Genomic DNA, 14,927 nt, shown 5'->3' with positions numbered 1-14,927 from the left:
TGAGCAGGTTCACATTGACCTACCTTCAGTCCTTTTGGAGCAACTGAGGAGAATTAGATGCAGGAACATAGGACACTAAACACAGCAAAATAAAACAATTTTTTTTGTTTTGTTTTGTTTTTCCCAAGACAGGGTTTCTCTGTGTAACCCTGGCTGTCCTGGAACTCACTCTGTAGACCAGGCTAGCCTCGAACTCAGAAATCTGCCTGCCTCTGCCTCCCAAGTGCTGGGATTTACAGGCGTGCGCCACCACCGCCCGACTAAAATAAAACAAATTTAACTTCAGAATCCAAGAGCCAGTACATACAAGCGCATGGCTCTTTTAAACGTGTAGCTTGCAAATTGTACGGTGTCTCATCTTACACAGCTTCTCTTCATCTCCTAAGACAATTATTTGTAGAGCAAAAGTTTCCAATTTTGGTGATGACGAAATTTCTTACTCTTACATCCCAATCATTAATAAAAAAATTTCTTGCTGAGCTCTAGATTCTGATGATTTTCTACTGATTTTCTCTAAAATTTTCCCAAAAAATATTTTTATCATTGCTTCTTGATTCACCAGAATTTTTAGTTAATTTCTGTGTAAGATACAAGACTTTGGTTGAGGCCAATTTTGCCTAGAGATGTCTAACTGCTGTAATGACTGTGGCAACACTTTCTTTTCTGCATTGCTTTGTCAAAATTTAGCACACTGTATCTGTATGAATCCATTTCTGGCTTCTCTATTAGATCCCACTGGTCTGTGTGTCTGTCTGTCTGTTTCCACCACACAGTCTTGATTTCTACAGCAATAATGCAGAAATGGAATAGGTAGATTTTTCTCATTTTATTCTCTTTGAAATTTCTTCTTCCCATATGTGCTTTAGAATATGATTATCAATGTCTATAAAATTTTTGACTGGGATTTTGATCAAAGTCAAATAAACCTACACATCAATTTGGGAAGAACGGATACTGTTCTTATGTTCAAATGCAGGAATAGGTACACATTTCCACGTTTTTAGTGGATGAGTCTGATATATGCTTTATCAGACTTATATGTACTTTGAGTAACTATAAATGAAATTTCAAGTTCCCCTGAAGTGGAAACTTCTGGTTTCTTTGGAAATCCAGTTATATCAAATTATGTTTTGCTAGGGCACATGGGTGAAAGGATGTTTTGTTATAGCAAACACATGAAAGGACACATGATGTTCAGAAGGAACATAAACATGACCCCACAGACAGTGAGAGTTCAAACATCGGTTTGCTTTGCTCTGCCTCTCTATTCTTCACTAACGACACACATGCATTTGTCCACCTTACTGTGTGGTTGAGCTTTGCTTGTGGCTTTTGGTCATAGGGAGAAACTTGGCACAGAACTTCTCCTGAGTTTCCTGTAGCTTCTCGTTGCACTCCTGAGGCCTCTGGCCAGTTGGTGAGCCTTGCAGTCTCTTCTGGATTCAACTGTCCTTGCTGGTTCATGTGTGCTGACTACCAAGTGGATTGGACTGCAGCTGCTGGTTCATATGTGGTGTTTGCTACTGGACTGAATTGCTGATATCCTGATAACAAAGATTGGACTCACCCCCGCCCCCAAAGAACTATTTTTAAACAGTTCTACTTCCCCTGTATCCTAATGACTTTTCTACTACCTCTGGTGGATATTAGACTAGAGGGGAGGTTGAACATTTATTAAATGATCAAATTGATCATTGTGTGTTTCTATGTGTCCTATAACCTTTCCAAACCCATTGATTAGATATTTGTTGATGTTTGCTATTTGTATTATTTGCTGTCTTTTAAAAAATTTCATTGTGATTCTATACATCTACACCAATGTCATATAAATCTAATTGATTTCATGTTATCCTTTGCAATGCGTATGTCTCTTACTTTATTTTCTTGTCTAACTATATTGGCTTGAGCTTCCAACACTGTGTCTATGTTGGATAAAACCTGTGAGATTAAGCATGCTTTGTTCTTGGTTTAAGGAGAAAAGTATTCAATATTTCACATCAATTGTGTTGATTAGGATTTTTTTAGTCACTTTTCTAGCTTGAGGGCATTACTTAGGCCTATTTTCCTAAGCTATTTTCCATTATATTTTTCTTTAAAGATATGAGTTCACAGAAGAGTTAGGGGAAGGAGCTGAAGGGGATAAGAACTCCACAGGAAGACCAACAGCATCAACTAACCTGGACCTCTGGGAGCTCCAACCAAAGAGCTTACACAGGTGGGTCCAAGATATCCCCACCGCTACCCCTGCACATAGGAAGCAGAGGGCTGCCTTATCTGGCCTCAGTGGGAGAGGATGCACCTAATCCTTTAGAGACTAAATGCCACAGGAAGGGGGTCATGCAGGGGTGTGGAGCATGCTCTCAGAGGCCAAGGGGAGGGGGAATGGTGCAAAGAACTTTGGGAGGGGACACCTGGAGTAGGGGCAACATTTAGAATGTAAACAAATAAAATAATTCATTTAAAAAAAGAAATGTTAAAAAACAAAAAAAATGAGATTACTTTCTTTAATTAGTTTAAATATTATTCAATGAGAAAAATGCTAATATAGTTGGTACGTAGTACCCTAAACTGCAGCTGGATTAAGCCTGATTGTCGTTTCATAAAATAAAATTATTCAGAAATAGTCATGAATGCTTTCCAATTCTAAAGATTAGATCGTGGATTTCTGATTTCATTTTTTTCATGGAAAATAGGTTTTTTCATACAATATTTTCTGATAAGCTATTTTTTAAATCACAAAAGTATGTCCAATTTTGCCAAATGCCTTTTATGCATCAGTTAACATAGCCATGTGGTATTTCTTTTTTGTCCTGTTAAAGAGTGGATTAAATTGATTTGCCTTGTAATGCTGTGTATGATTTATAAACATGAATATGTATTTCCTTTTGATATTTTCAAGGGCTTTTGCACATTTGCTACTGAGTGATCTCTGGGCTTTTTTTTTTCTACATTATCTGTATCTGCTTTTGGTAAAATGATAGCAGTTTCATTAAATCAATTAAGAAGTGTAACTTTCTTTTCTATTTCCACAAATAGTGTGTAGAAATGACAATACCTTTTAAAATACTGGGTGTATTCTCCAGGGAAACCTCTGGCTTTGGGTGTTTTGTTCTGGGCAGCTGTGAAATTATGAATTTCCTTCCCTCACTAGATTTATTTCCTATTCCCTAAGTTATGGTAGCCTGTATTTTTAAAAAGAGGTTGGCGATTTGAATGTAACTCCTGAGACTTGTACATGCGTCTTACCTCACTTTCTTATTATATGTCCATTTGATGTCCACAGGGCCTGGAGGTGATCTTCTTTGCACACTAGATCTTGGCCATAAGTGTTTTCAATCTTTGTTTTGCTAGATATTTGTCAACTGCTTTGAATTAATATAGCTATTCCCCAGTGTCTCTATTATTTTCAACTGAAATTAATTATATATATTGTAAGTCTATGGGGGGATCCAATGCAGTGTTGGTTTTACATTGTGAATTATTATATATAATTATTATAATTAACAAATCTACCATTCTACAAACCAACTCTTTTGTGGTAAAAACATTTAAAATCTACTTTAGCAATTTTGAGATTTATACATTATTATTTTTTTATTATACCCGACTGCACAACAGCTTACTAAGGCTTTTATGCCTTCTAGCTAACTCGGTGGTTCTCAACCTTCCTAATACAGGTCACCACGTTATAGTGGCCTCAATCATAAAATTATTTTTGTTGCTACTTTGTAACTAATTTTGCTACTCTTATGAATCATATTTGATATTTCCAGTGGTCTTAGGTGACTTTTGGGAAAGGGTCATTCCACAGATGGACTTCTGCTGACCCCACTGAATGGCAGAGCCCAGCCTCAGGCGAGCTCAGTATGCTCACACTGGCCTCTGGTTGGGCATAACTGTAAACAATTATGTCACCAAATCACTGCCTAAACACAGAGTGGATGGCTGTGCTTCCAACTCACATAAAATAAAAATCTTTGAAGTTGTGACTTTGGTGTGCCCTCTGTGACTCGCCAGTTCACTCTCAACCGCCTCTGTCCCCTCTGTCTTGCCCTACCTCTCCTGGGCTAGGAATATGGCTCCCAGCTCAGCCTCCCCCCACCCCCCACGCTGTCCTTTTGGCGGCATGCAAAGATCACACATCCTGCTCATTTGTGCGTCCATCAGAGGGTGGCAGGGGTGTCGCATCCCTTTTTTTGTTGTGTATGCCCTTTATCCTCCCAGACAGGCTGATGGGCCATCAATAAGGGGGCAGGTTAGCTTTTAAATGCTCCAAAGAGATTCACAGAGAATGATTGCGGTTGCATTTGCAAAGCTCTGCTGTGTCTTTTCCAGTGACCCCAACGCCAAAGGGGCACCCTGGAAATAAATCTGTCAGCTGCTTGCACATCTAGATGTCAAGGTCAGAGAACTAATCATGAGGTTTCCCAGAATTCTTCTTAGAATTAATCACAAAGTCGGTGAAATAACTGATAGAGGATTTATTTGAGTGTCTCCTCCCTGAGGCTACAGGAGGGTTCTTCGGAGTAGAAAAGTAAAGCTTTTCAGCCCTGCCAACCGCCTGCCTTTCCTACCCCTGGGACTGTCCCCCACTGCAGGAACAGTCTTGCCTTTTTCACAAGCTACTTCGGTGTCAAGGCTGAGCCCAGAGATAAAGATACGATTGTATAATTTCTAAGCATTCATTAGACGGTTGAGAGTAAATGACAGTCATCCCCCACTATCCACTGGACGTTGGTTCCAGGATACACATTTCCCTGCGAGGACCCTTTATATCTGTATCTGTACATAACCTGTGCACCTCTTCCTGTGTGCTCTAGGTCACTTCTAGGTGACTTGTAATGCCCACTGCAAAGTAACTGCAGCTTATGGAGTCAGTAGATAGAGCTCACAGAAAAGGGGAATTGTTTTTAAAAAGATGGACGATGGGAGCTGGAGAGATGCTCACTCAGAGGTTGCAAATAGTGGCTAGTCTTCTAGAGGACTCAGGGTTTGATTTCCAACACCCATTCTGGAGCTAACAACAGCCTGTAATTTCGCCTCCAAGGGATTCAACACCCTCTTCTGGCCTCTGTGGGCACCAGGCATACATATGTTACACAGATATACATGCAGGCAAAACACCCATACACATAAAATTTTACATATATGTATGTGTGTGTATGTGTGCATGCATGTGTGTGTACACACACACATACTTACACACACACACACACACACACACACACTTGAGCCAGATATGGCGGTAAAAGGTTGTGAGGTCAAGGAGAGTCCGATGTAGTTGAATTCAGTCTACAAACTAAATAAAACAACAGAATAGTAAAGGAGCTGAAGACATTTACAGCCAGGATTCTCAGTCCCGCTGCTGTGGTTACGACCCACCCATCTTCTGGCCTAAGGTTATAAAGTATTGCAAACCAGATAGTAGGACTTGACTGGTACTGACATAATCACAAGGAAAGAAGAGAAAAGCAACAGTGTGGCATGATTCTTGCAGTTTCTTCCTGTGGGTTGATTACTACTAAACCAGAGGAGACCTTTTAGGGCCATGTGCATGCACCTGCAACAGGAATCTCACAGATAAGGGGAATTGTTTTTAAAAAGATGGATGTTGGGAGCTGGAGAGATGCTCACTTAGTCAACACTCAGTCATGTTTACTCAGTCAACAGGAATCCTATGAGCCACACTGAACTGTCTGGACTTCTCCAGGACTTGAGAGCTTTACTCAATGGGAGGAAGATTCAGGTTGCAGTACCAAGCGGATTCAGTGTATGCATGATGAGGATTCCAGCTGTGCACCACAGGGATTCCAGCTATTCCTTTAAAGGAGAGGATAAGTTTGTCAGGCACCCACAAGTCCTCAGCTAGTCTTCCATTGCTACTGTGCTGTAGTTAATATGTCTTTACCACTAATGTTATCTCCTCTGTAAAACTGGGCATGCTCACATCTGCTATGTACATGTTGAAAGCTGTAATGTCTTCTTGATAAAATGTTCTGATTAATGTGACGTGACCTTTCTTTTTTCTGACTTTTGCTTTGAAGTGCATTTTTGTCAGCTATTGTAACAGTGTTGTGCTTCTAGAGACACTTGCTTGGAATACCTTCAACCTAAGGTTGCATGAGTCTTTGACGCTGAAGTATCCCCCTTTTGAGTGGGATATTGTGACTGTTAATAATCAGAGTTAATACTGAAAGATATGGATTCAATTCTGCTCAGTTTGTTGATTTTGTAGTGTTGGGTGTTTTCCTATTCTTCATCTGCTTAACTACAAAACTAGCATGGCTAACTCATATTCTACTATCTTGGATAATCTAAAAGGAATGAATGTATGTATACCTATAACCTACCAAAATTAAACCAAGATGAAATAAATTATTTAAAAAGACCTAGAACAAACAACCACACTGAAGCAGCTATTAAGAGTCTCCCAACTAAAAACAAGATGTGGGCCCAGACGGATTCATTACCGAGTTCTATCAGACCTTTGAAGTCAAACTAATATCAATAATTCTCAAACTAGTGCATAAAATAGACAAGAAAAGAGCACGACCCCCCTCTTTATAAAGCTAGAATCATTCAGATACCAAGATCAGATTTTTAAAAAGCAATAGGAAGAAAATTACAGGTCAGTCTCCATGCTGAACATAGATGCAAAAATTCTCAATAAAATACTTGTAAACCAAATTTAAGAGCACAAGCACAAAGATTGTTTACCATGATCAAATTGGCCTTATCCCAGAAATTCAGGAATATATATAAATCGATACATGTAATATATCACCCAAATGGACTCAAGCATAGAAATTACATTATACTCTCAATGAACACAGACAAGGCTCTTGGCAAACAGCAGAATATATTTACGATGAGATGATGAATAGATAAACACATCTCAATACAGCAAGGGCTACGTATGACAAACCTACAGACAAATTACACCGTGTGGGGAAAACTCAAAGCATTCCCACAAAAATTAGGATCAAGAAAATGGTTCCACTGTTTCTACACTTATTCCATATAGTACTTAAAATGTTACCAGGGTCAATAAGACAACAGAAGAAATAAAGGGATATAAGTAGAAAGGAATAGGTCAAAGTTTATTTATTTTTATCTATATAAAAACCCTGAAAACTCTTTTCTCCTTTTCTATAGGATTCTTCCTCAACCTGTTGATTGAACACTAATGAATTCTAGATCTTACTCTTTTAATATTACTGCCTCATTATAGTCTTAAAGGGATAAGCAATCATGGGCAGGCATCTCTTAAACTATGAGCCAAATTGAACCTAAATTCTTTATAACTTGATCTTCACAAGCATTTTGTTATAACAAAGTTAGAAAGCTGACTCACATATTTATGCTTGAAATGTATCACAGATTCTAGAGTTCACAGATGGAGTATGGACTCTGTAGACATGGAGTTATCTAATACTCACGATCAGAAGATGTGAAAGAGGACAATCTTGTATGAAACCTACAGCCACTCAGGCTGCAGAGATGGCCTGTTACACAAGCAAGAGGACCTGAGTTTGGACTCAAGGTATTCATATAAAAAGCCAGGTAGAGTAGCACCCATTTTTAACTCCAGTTCTGGGGGAACAGGGACAGGCAGATCCACAGGTCTTGTTGACCAGCTACTCTAGTCAGCTGGCAATTGCTGAGTTAGGTGAGAGCCTCTATCTAAGCAAAGATAAGATAAAGAGAGACAGCCCAGTGTCAACCTCTGGCATCTCCTATGGGGCCTGGGAGTTTGGGTTTGGGGGATGGGGGGTGGGGGTGGGGAGCAGGCCCAGAGCAAGAGTGAAGTCTAAGCATCCAAACCCCAGAAATCTCATCCTGATTGGCAGGAGTACAATCGCACCCCACCACCTGGGCCTGCATGACCTGGTACAGGTAGCCCTTTGCTCCCACCTTTGCCTCAGCAGAGGAGGTGACCCAGCCAGGTAGCCAGGGCTAACTTCCTCTCTCCTTATAAAGTTATGTCTGGCAGCACATGGAATTCCTCCTTATGCAAATAAGGCATTCCCAGTACCCTGGCCTGTACCAATGATGTATGCTCACCCCAATAGCTCCTACACCCCCCCAAAGGTTTAAATAGTCCTCCCCACCATATCAAGATGAACTACCTCACTAAAGATGCTAGCTCAAACTCCTCTCCCAGCTGACTTAGTCTGGCTTTCCTCTGGACCTCTGAATTGCTCTGCTTGGCCCCAAACTCTAGAATTCTTTTCTAATCTTCGGGCTCCCTCTCATTCTCTTGCTCCTTCTGTTTTTACCTGTGTCTAACTTGTTCTCTCCTCAATCTGTCTCTGTAAAACTCTCCTTCTCCCTCTCTGCATGGCCCTACTCCTGCTCAACTCTACTGTACTGCTCTCCACAAGTGCTACTGCAATCCTGTTCTGCACTCTCTTCCTCCTGTACTGTCCATCTCTCCCTTAAGTAGCTTCTCTTTCCTCCCTCTTCTACTGAGAGTTAAGTGTATCCTATTCTGTCAAATCTTTCTCTGATTCGCCACTTTGTCTGCCACTCAATTAGCTATCACTAATTCAAACATGGGTGCTTCCTTCTACAAACTAACTTTACAGTTCATTGTTTGGAATTAAAAGTGAGTGCTAAGCGTGTGTCTGTATTCCAGCCAGAGGGATTAAAGGTGTATGCTAAAGGCTGAGCCACACTCTAACTACAAGCAGATTCAAATAGCCTGTAACACCAGTGGCATGCCAGTCAGTACCCCACGCCCCTTGTTATTTGAGAAGATAAGGTCTCAACAAGTAGCCCTGACTAGCCTGGAACCTTACTATGTAAACTAAGCTGCCCTCTGCCTCCTGAGCACTGAAATTAAAGGCATTCATACATCATGCCCAATGCTTATATAATTTAAATTGACAAATAGCACATATGTCTTTATCCTATGCAACACAATGTTTTGAAACACACACACATAAATACGCAGAGTGGGAAGCTTAAGTGCAGCTGGTTAACAACACATGACATCACATTATTTACAGTATTTGTAAGGTGAGCCATTCTTTCTGCTCTCTTCAGAACACATTTTACCCTACTGCATGATCTCACCCTTAAATGTCAGGTGTGGAATCGAAAAGCACTAATCTCACGGATGCTGAGGGCAGACTTAGGATCAGTAGAGGTACTGAATGGGCGCATCCTGGGGAGTTGCTGGTCAACGGCTCAGTCCCTACAGACACACAGAAGGGAAACCGCTCAAGCTCACTACACAGTAAGACGATAATAGTTACAATGTACTGCACTCTCCTAGAACTCATTCGCACCTAGGGCAGGGTGACACCACCAGCCCAGCCCACCCCAAGTCTGTGAGCTTCGCTCAGCATCATTGACCTGTCAGCTCTGGGGGTGGGTAGATAATCCAGCTTTGGGGTCTGGGTGTGAATTTGGAGGAACTGGAATAATAAAAGATGCTGCTAGCCCTGGTCTGGCTCCTTCTAAGCTTACTGGTTGAAATTTACCACCCCACTCCACCCGGTAAAATTGAGCAGATGTTTGTCAGTGCGTCACTTTCACTACAATGTTTCAGGCCATCAAGGAAGCCGGCTGATAAGAACCAATTACTGTTTCTGATTTCTGGTGTTCACACCTTAGAACACAGGAATACTGCCCAGGAGAAGTAAAGTAATCATTTGTTCGAAGGCCAAACTCTTTGTTTTCTTAACAGCATGTTAAGTAGGGATGGTGGGAGACATATAAAAAAAAATCCATTCCTTTAAAATGAATAATGTGAAAAAAAGTCTAAATTTGTTTTCACTGCTAGGATAAAGTACCATAGATAATGAACTCAAAAGGGAGAAAGATGCATTTTGGCTTCCTGGTTGATTGGTCGTGTGGTTTTGAACTGTGGTGAAACAATATCTCATGGAGAGATGCAGCAAAGGAGGGGGGGGGTGGGTTTACTCACAGCCAGGGAGCGAGAGAGAAGGAAGCAGGTGTGGTCAGGTTCCAATATCCCTTCGCTCCACTGACTTAACTTTCTCTGGCAAGGCCTGACCAAGTCCCACAGCACCACAGGCTAGACCCTATGTCTCTCACACATGGGGCTTTTGAGGAACACTCATAATCCAAACTATAGCACTAGCATTTCATATTTCTTTATATGTGCATTAAAACATTCAAAGAACTACTCTAAGACATAGGGGTTTTATTCTTTCAGTCAGATAATTAAGCCTGAAGTTATCCTTAACCTTGTTGAGAAGAAAACTACCAATTTATTTCCTTCACCCTCACCTTGGGCCTTTGCTAAGCATTCAGATTAAGTGTGAAACAGTGAATCTATTCCAAGTTAGAATCTTTACTATTATAGCACATATGCCCTCTCCTGATGAGAGATGGAGAGAGAAAGGGAGGATCTCAATGTGACATTGGGTGACACCAGCTGGCACTTCTGACAGTGGGGTAGTGGGCAAGTAGAATCTGTAGCTAGCCTCACCAACTCTTCATGAATCCAGTTTATTCCCAGGGGATGTGGCATCAGTCCTGGGTATTCTCACAGATGTCTGTCTGTCTGTGATGGCACCACCAAGACCCTTGTCACTAAGCCAGGCATGCTTACATGTCCCCCATGCTGAGCAGAGAAGCAGGCTGCTGCTCGGATCACCTGAGAGGAGTTGATACACTTCCATGTAGAGAGCAGAGCTGTAGAAGAGGTTGCCAAGTCCACCTCCCCCTGGGTCTGCTTTTGTTAACTATGTGGACGAGATCGCGCTTTTAGCGGAAACCTTATCAACTTGCACGGTCATCAGAGAACAGTGGTATTTTGCTGGAAGAAATTCAGAAAGGTCTGAAGAGAGTCATGCTAGTTAATGGGAAAATAAAGGCTGAACATTTTTCTTGATGGAGACTCAAGCAAAAACAGGAACAAAAGACAAAACCGTGAGATGCCTGAAAGAGAAAGGTTCGTGGTCAAATTCCTTAGGAAAGTAGTGTTTCTCAAAGTTTAACAATTGGGGAGGTGGAGGCAGGAGGATGAGAAGTTTGATGTCTTCAACTACAGACTACACAGGGGATCTTGCCTCAACAAACTCCAAAGTGTGAAGTGGCTGTTGGGCTCAAGTTTTCTAACTGGTCACATTCTACAGCATGCCAACGCCTCCAGGAAAAGAACCATGCTTGGCCCACTGTTCCTTGTCTTTCGCGTCTCTGCGCCTTCCTGTGTAAGAGCACTAGCTGACCCCCACCATCACGAGCCCAGGAGCTGTGCTGGGAGAGCAGAGGGAGGAGCCAGGGGAAGCTTGGCAGGTGCCTGCCCTCCTCATGCACAGCTTTGTTTGCAAGGGGCACATGCAGAATGCAGGCTCCCTCATGCCCCGCCCCTCCCTCCTCTATTCCCGGACACAAATGCCTGCCAAGTGGCATCTCTTCCTTCCTGGACTGCCAACACCATGCCACAGAGCTAAATTTTTTTTTTCTAGCCTCAAGCTTAATAATGTGGGACAGTTCCTAAGTTTTGGATTTTTCCGCAGGAAAGCATGGCTCACAGAAGTGAATGTATTTCTGGGAAAACTGGAAACATGAATACAGCACCTACAGATTACAGTTGTAATTCCAAGCCCATGGAATGCTGGGTCTCCTGGATATTCCAACTCCAAGCCCAGCATACCCAAGTCCCTCCAAGTCCTTCACACACACAAAAATTGCACAGTATTTGCATAATATCTACACCTTTCTAATTTAAATAATATCCATGTTATTTATAAACTGGAACCAACACAATGCCTGCACTTACATGGATTATGTACTCAGTCTGAAGCACATTTGAATTTCATCTTTTTCTGAAAATTTCAGGATTTTTTTTCTTTCCTTTTTGCTTTTGAACCAGGATTTCATGTCTAGCTCATTTTGGCCTTGACTTGAAAATCCCCTTGTCTTAGCCTCCTAAGTGCCACGTATTGTTGGGGTGTTCATGAACTAGGGGTGCTTGGATCTGAAGATACAGAAGCAGTGGCCCTGGGTTCTGTGTTATTAATCAAAGTTAATGGTGCAAACACATTAAATACAAAAGTTGCCAACTGGTTGCCCTTGGACCGGGGGGGGGGGGGGCAGTTATTCAAACTTAGGGTTTCTTTTACTCAGTGCTAGGAGGACCACACTGTTCAAAATATGGGAACTCTATATAATTTTCTCTTTTCTTTTTTTAAAAAAAAATTTGAATGTTTTCTTTATTTATATTTCAAATGTTAGCCTCTTTCCTGGTTGCTCCTCTACTCCTAGAAACCCTCTATCCCATCCTCCCTCCCCCTGCTTCTATGGGGGTGTTCCTCTACCCTCCCCACTCCCACCTCCCTGTCCTAAATTCCCCTACTCTGGGGTATCTATCAAGCCTTCATAGGATCAAGGACCTCTCCTCCCATTGATGCCTGACAAGAAAATCCTCTGTTACATATGCGGCTGGAGCCATGTGTACTCCTTGGTTGATAGCTTAGTCCCTGGGAGCTCTGGATGGAACTAGAATTTATCATCTGAGTGAGGTAACCCAGTCACAAAAGAATACACATGGTATGTACTCACTGATAGGTGGCTATTAGTCCAAAAGCTGCAAATACCAAAGATACAATTCCCAGGCCACATGAAGCTCAAGAAGAAGGAAGACCAAAGTATGGGTGCTTTGGTTCTTCTGAGAAGGGCAACAAAATCCTCATAGGAGTAAATATGGAGATTATAGAGTAGGGACTGAAGGAAAGGTCACCCAGAGACTGTCCCACCTGGGGATTCATCCCATATACAGTTAGCTGTCTCCTGAGAGGCCCTGCCAGAGCCTTGCAAATACAAAGGCAGATTCTCTCAGCCAAACTATTGGACTGAGTGCCAGGTCCCCAATGGAGGAGCTGGAGAAAAGACTGAAGGAGCTGAAGGGGTTTGCAACCTCATAGGATGAACAACAATATCCACATACTTTTCTATTTCTAGTTTCTTTTGTAAAAATGCCGAGTTCTGGACTCACAGGCACTTTGGGAGTGCTAGTCCCTCAAGATCGGGCCTCCAGATGTCAGGAGCCCGTGTCTGGCCTGGTCCTGAGAGACTGAGTTTCACTCTACTCTTGAGAAGTAAAGTCCCCTCTCGCTGCATCTTGCCCTGGCAGTAGACTCCTCCTTCACTGACACACTGAGGGACCCAGGGAGACACACACAATAGGACTGCATCAATTATAGAGCCTGGATGTCAGCTTCCTGCTGCCATCTAAAAATGAGTCATGAATCTGCACAATGAGGGCATCCCTCTCCTCCTCCATCCCCACCCCCAAGCTCTCATAAACATTCCAACAAACATTAAAGCCCTGTGAAAGGGAGTAGAGAGACAGCTCTACTGTCTTGATGATCTTCTGGGGACCTCGATCCGATTCCCAGCCCCCACATAGTGCCTTGCAACCATTGGCAAGCAACTGCAGATTCACAGGGATCTGACACCCTCTTCTGGCCTCCTCCAGCACCAAGCAGCTACACAGGCATGCATACAAACACAGCATCCACACATAAAATAAAATTGAAAAAATAAAATTTAAAAGGCCCTGTTAAGCACAGTATCCTCCTCCCCAGAAGGCCTGAATACTGCAGTGTCTGAGAGAGGTAGAGAGAAAAGCAAAATCACCCCATGCAGGCAGCATCCCCCAAAACCCTGGATGGGGAAGCTTCCCAGGCTATCCCATAGATCCTGGCACTCTCTGGGAAGCACTCAGCTGTCAGAGGACTGATGGGGGTAAAATCTGAACAGGGATTAAGCAAAGTCCAAAGCTTAGGCACATAGCCAACCAGCCAGAAACTTGGAAGAACGGAAAAATCCAGGCCAACAGGCATGAGCTGGACCACACGTGGTGATGTGGGCTCCCTGGAATACTAACGGATTCAACCCAGTCCCGTGGTTAAGTAGGATGGAGTTCTTCCTTTGCCTTAGGAAGCAGCTGTGAGAGGGAGGCTGACAGTCACAGACATGCCTCCTAATTATGCCTCTGGTGCTGGGTGGAGAGAGACTGAAAAGATTTGTGTCCCAATCCTGGAATCACAAAGAAGAAAAGCCACTAGAGGGCAGCCTACGGAGCACGCTGCCAGGCACGCACTGCAAAAGTACAAAGGGATCTAGGACCTGGTGAGGAAGCCACTACCAGACTCAGCTAGGTCACAGCTGCACACTCCCAGCACCTCGGCTCCAACGCTTCTTTCCATCTGTGGCTACAAGGCCTTCCCTTCAATTCTGACACCACACAAGTTAGCCCCGGGCCTTTCCTAGACACCTGTGGACCCATGGGTCACATGCCACCTGCTTAGAAGCCCCTTATCAACACACATCCCAGGGCCCTCCACGACCTCTCCCGCCCCTCCTGCCACCCCCCCACTCCCCTTGTCCCCCTCTACCCCTCACTCTCCCCCCTACCTCCCACGCCCACCCCCCACCCCGCACTTCTCCCTACCTTCTGTCCTTCTCTTCTGGTAGCAGTTTGCCTAACACTAGCCCCTGTTGGATCACGAGATTTTTCTGCGGTAGTTGACATTCTATCTTGTTACCCAGGACCAGATATGAAGCATGCCAGATGTGAATTCCTCCACTGATCAGAAAGCACCAGTCCAATGAGCAAGAGACAGCCCACCTGTGCAGCACACTAAGAAACACTTACCTGGAACTGTTGCTGGGTTACTGTATCATTATTATATTTATTTTGTTAGGGGTATTTCCTCTGCAAGGAAACTTTTGAGTTTGGAATCAACTTTTGAATCATCACTTTTGCCGTGAAATCTATTTGTTCACGACAAGGCAAATTCACTAAATGATAAAGTAAAACAGAATCATATTCTCAGAGGAGAAAAAAAATTATGTATCATTATAACAAAGCACCAGTGGAAATCAAACTCTAAATTTCTCATGAGGCCAAGAGAAGCCAAGACCAATCCTGACCAATGCTTAGT

At 42.8% G+C, this 14,927-nt stretch overlaps 1 protein-coding gene across 1 annotated transcript in view; it reads right to left on the bottom strand.

The window, feature by feature from the left end:
• Entrep2 (endosomal transmembrane epsin interactor 2) overlaps window positions 1–14,927 on the bottom strand; it is a 424,545-nt gene that overhangs the window by 70,078 nt on the left and 339,540 nt on the right. The window lies entirely within an intron of this gene.

The sequence above is a fragment of the Apodemus sylvaticus genome, chromosome 1, assembly GCF_947179515.1.
Source record: "Apodemus sylvaticus chromosome 1, mApoSyl1.1, whole genome shotgun sequence".
Lineage (NCBI taxonomy): Eukaryota > Metazoa > Chordata > Mammalia > Rodentia > Muridae > Apodemus > Apodemus sylvaticus.
Note: the sequence above shows the minus strand (reverse complement) of the source record. Positions and strands in the feature narration are given on the sequence as shown.